Genomic DNA, 4966 nt, shown 5'->3' on the forward strand with positions numbered 1-4966 from the left:
AAATGGGTTGAAACAATAGTAAAGAACAAAATTGTCAGACACATAAATGAACATAATTTGTTGGGGAAAATTCAACATGGTTTTTGTAAAGGGAAATCATGACTCACCAATCTACTAGAATTCTTTGAGGGGGTCAACAAGCATGTGGACAAGGAGGATCCAGTGGATATAGCGTACTTAGATTTTCATAAAGTCTTTGACAAGTTCCCTCACCAAAGGCTCATAAGCAAAGTAAGCTGTGATGGGATAAGAGGGAAAGTTCTCTCACGGATTCGTAGCTGGTTAAAAGACAGGAAACAAAGTATAGGAATAAATGGTCAGTTCTCAGAATGGAGAGCAGTAAATAGTGGTGTCCCCCAGGGATCTGTCCAGTCCTATTTAACATATTCATAAATGATCTGGAAAAAGGGGTAAATGGTGAGGTGCCAAAATTTGCAGACGATACAAAATTGCTCAGGCTAGTTAAGTCCCAGGCAGATTGCGAAGACCTACAAAAGGATCTCACAAAACTGGGCAACAAAATGGCAGATGAAATTCAATGTTGATAAATACAAAGTAATGCACATTGGAAAACATAATCCCAAGTATACATATAAAATGATGGGGTCTAAATTGGCTGTTGCCACTCAAGAGAGAGATCTAGGAGTCATTGTGGATAGTTCTCTGAAAACATCCACTCAATGTGCAGCCGCAGTCAAAATAGCGACCAGAATGTTGGGAATGATTCAGAAAGGGATAGATAAGAAGACAGAAAATATCGTATTTATTGCTTCTCTAAAAATCCATGGTACCCCTACATCTTGACTACTGCGTGTAGATGTGGTTGCCCCATCTCAAAAAAGATATATTGGAACTGGAAAAGGTTCAGAAAAGGTCAGCAAAAATGATTAGGGGCATGGAATGGCTGACACATGAGGAGAAATTAGTAAGACTGGGACTTTTCAGCATGGTGAAGAGACAACTATGGGGGGGATATGATGGAGGTCTATAAAATCATGACTGGTGTGGAGAAAGTAAATAAGGAAGTGTTATTTACTCTTTCTCATAACACAAGAACTAGTGGTCACCAAATGAAATTAATAAGCAGCAGGTTTAAAACAAACAAAAGGAAGTATTTTTTCACACAACGCACAGTCAGCCTGTGGAACTCCTTCCCAGAGGATATTGTGAAGACCAAAAGTATAACAGGGTTGAAAAAAAAGCTAGATAAGTTCATGGAGGATAGGTCCATGCATGGCTATTAGCCAAGATGGGCAGGAATGGTGTCCATAGCCTCTGTTTACCAGAAGCTGGGAATGGGGGACAGTGGATGGATCAGTTGATGATTCCCTGTTCTGTTCATTCCCTCAGGGGCACCTGGCACTGGGCACTGTTGGTAGCCAAGATATTGGGCTATATGGACCTTTGGTCTGACCCACTATCGCCATTCTTATGAACCCAGCCAGTGGCCCCTTGAGTCGTGTTCAGAAATCCGAGCTGCTCTGAATTTTCCTTGCAAGTGACCCAGCTAAGCAGGCTGTTGCTCTGAGCGGCCTGTGGAGCTGATCAGCATGTGTCTGTCGGCTGCGCAGCAGTAAGTGCTCCAACGTTTGTGATATGTACTGTAAACAGCAACCTGTCTCCTCCTAGAGCAGTGTGTGTGCTGAGCCCGGCCGTGTTGGACACATCTTCTGAGGAGACATACGAGAGAGCCAATGGCTGGATTCAGCCTGCACCTGACTCTTTACCAGAGTTTAAACACTGTTACTACTTATTTTATATTTCAATGACTAAATATCCTGCTTGGCATTTTGGGAACATGAATCTATAGTGCCCTCCATGCCAAAGAAGCCCAGAGCAGCTGGTAAATGCTATATAGACTAGAAAGCTGCTCTGTTAGCCTTCACAAAAGCAGCGCAGCACAGCATCTTGTGACAGCTGTAAAAGCATCATGCATGGTACCGTCTGTGTATTTGTCTTCTAGCAATGTGCATTGACTGATTTGGATAAAACACTCTTTGCGACATAAAACCAACAGTGAGGTCACAGACAGAGGATTAGGGCTAAAGGTGCAGAACAGGCAACAAAGAGATGCTGTTTTTCGGCAAGTTTCCATGAGAATAAGAGAGAAAGCAAGACAGAGACTGGATTAAATAGAAGGGAATTGTCTCCAAATAGAATGTTTTTCATGCTTTCCCATGAGGCGTCAGAATGTCTTTCCGGACAAATAGTCAGAGTAGAGTCCATTATGCTCAGCGCTTTTGCCTTGAAACATAAATAGCTGCATATCATAGAAGTGTTTGTTAGGAGGAAATGCGTATGCTGGAAAAAGTTAGACATTAAATCATTACTTCATGCAGAAAGATATTGCTAAAGGGAAAGGATTACTTACGATATTAATTCTCTCCGTCAGCTCCCCACACATCTTTCTGCATATAATGACGTTAGTCACAAAATGTGGTGTTGAAACAATTTTGGTACATTGCAATTCTATTTCCTCTGAGACTGCATGTCCTGGTGCTTTCCCTGTCCTCAGGCTCTGGTGGAGCAGAGAGAGAGAGGGGACCAGTTGTGTCACATTTTCTAAAAAACGACTGTACTGGCAAGTCCTTGGGAGAGTCCTCAGTGCACGGACTAGTTCCCATCCCACTCTGCTCCCCTTTGTAGCCACCAGCCACCTCCAGGGATCACCATTAGCAGGGGCGGCTCCAGGCACCAGCACGCCAAGCGAGTGCCTGGGGCGGCAAGCCATGGGGGGCGCTCTGCCGGTAGCTGCGAAAGCGGCCGGCAGGTTGCCTTGGTCGGCATGCCTGCGGAGGGTCCGCTGGTCCCGCGGCTTCGGCAGACGTCCCGAAGGCAGCCTGCCTGCTGTTCTTGGGGCGGCAAACTACCTAGAGTCACCCCTGGCCATTAGCCATTCACCACATCACTGTGCTGTGTGATCTGAGATACCACATAGATAGAAGAGACAGGGCCCTGCGCTCCCCTCCCGCCAATCCCCAGCCAATGGGCTGGGGGAGGAACTCCTGGTGGCCTCTCCTCTGAGGGAAAAGAGGCAGCCCACCCTGCCAGGAGCTGGGAGCTGTGTTGGCAGCAGGGCAGAGACGCCCTCCTTGGCCATCCCCATTACTGCTTCCCCCTTCCTGCCTCTCCCTATTTGCCTTTCTCTCCCTCGCACTAAACAGTGTAAAAACAAAAAGCTGCCAGACAAGATAACCCCCAGCCCGACAGACCTAGACAGGCTTGGCCCATCACCCCAGTCACTCTGCTTGTCGCCTTCCTCTGGCATCTCCCTTGTTTGGCTGGTCTCTCACACAGACCGTTCTTTGGGGCAGGGCCTGTCTGTGTCTGGGCAGCACCCAGCGGTCCTGATCCAGGGCTTCGGTCTTCACTCCCTGCTCTCTCACACTCATGATAATAACAGCACTAGAGTCTCTGGTACCCGCTGGGGCACACTGACTTCTCAAGGCACTTATGCTATGCCTAGAAACCGATGGCAGCTCCTTCACTGACAGTCCCTCAGCTCAGTAGCCATTGGTTATTCCTCATCAGGGTTCTGGTCTCTTCCTACCAAGGCACTGGCAATACCTGCACTGTGTCTCTACGCAGGCCCCTCAGCCCAGCACGGGGTGGGCTCGCTAGACACACAGCCCCTTCGAGCACGTGCCAGTTCCCACCCTGCCTCCCCGCAGGGAGCGACGGCAGGAGGCTAGTTCAGGTATATATCAGTCTGATTCATCCTACTCCAAGAGAGCTGTTCCCTGGCTGAAGGAGGGAGCCAGCTGCCATAGGCACCTCTTGTTGGCAAGGCAGCAGCAGGACACGGGGCGCCCTTCACCCAAACCACATCATGGCGCCGGGGAACCCCCATCTCTCCACATTCCCACCGCAAGGCTGTGATGCAAACGCTCTGGCCTGCCCCACCCAGGCAGAGCAGGGCCTGGTATCTGGGAACACCCCCTGAACCTCAGCACTAGAAAGAGATTGAATATTTTCATCAGGTTTTCTGGGGGGTGGGCTTATGAAAAATGGCTTTTTGGGTGGATCAGCCATTTCTGTACCATTCAGGATTTTCTGGTTTTGTATTAAATTCTAGGCAAATTTTTCTAGGAACTTTTTCACAGCAAAGCCTTGCCATTTCCTCGCTGGCCTGCTTGCAGACCTCAGAGAGGGATGTGCCTTGCTTGGAGAGCAATCTGTTCCTGGTGGAGTGGGGGGGTTACTCACCACTGGTGTTTCTCTCCACCAGTGCTCAGTAAATCACCCCCATTCAAGGCTTGTGCTAAGGCATTAATGTATCTTCTCTGGGAGACTGGAGCAGTGGGTGAAGGCAGCATTCCTGGCTGGGGTGGTGTGCAGTCCTGAGGCTGAACTCCCCTGTACCAAGCAGAGTGACAGGCAGGCGGGGGGCAATGATGATGAGCTATTCCTAGGAATTAACTCCTTCAATGCATTTCATCCTCTTTCTGTGTGCAAACTACCTGCAAACAGTCTGTGACATGTCTTTGCTTTGGACCTGTTTGTGATCTGTCCTTTGAGGGGAGGGACTGGCCAAGTAAGTCACATGGCATCATTTCTGCTCCCTGACTGGATGCTGAAACTTTGATGACTAGGAGGAGGGCAATCAAATGGCTCCTGGGTGGGCGTGTGGACTCATCCAGAATGAACCTGCACTTGCAGTGAACAATGTAATTGTTTATAGTGCATATGGACACCACTGGAAAACAGGCCAAAGCCCCATGAAGTGAGTTTGTGGGTTTCTTTGACCATGTGTCCATGAATCCTTCTTATGGAATATTGGCGGTAATGACAACAACATAGACCCCTGCTCGACAGAAACCCTTTGATCTGAGAATACCTGCCTTCAAAACTTCAAAAACAGACTCCAAAGAGAGACTGCTGAGCTCGAATTAATATGCAAATTAGATACAATTAACTCAGGCCTAAACAGAGACTGGGAATGGTTGGGTCATTACACTAATTGAAT

This window comes from Chelonoidis abingdonii, chromosome 9 (genome assembly GCF_003597395.2).
Source record: "Chelonoidis abingdonii isolate Lonesome George chromosome 9, CheloAbing_2.0, whole genome shotgun sequence".
Taxonomy (NCBI): domain Eukaryota; kingdom Metazoa; phylum Chordata; order Testudines; family Testudinidae; genus Chelonoidis; species Chelonoidis abingdonii.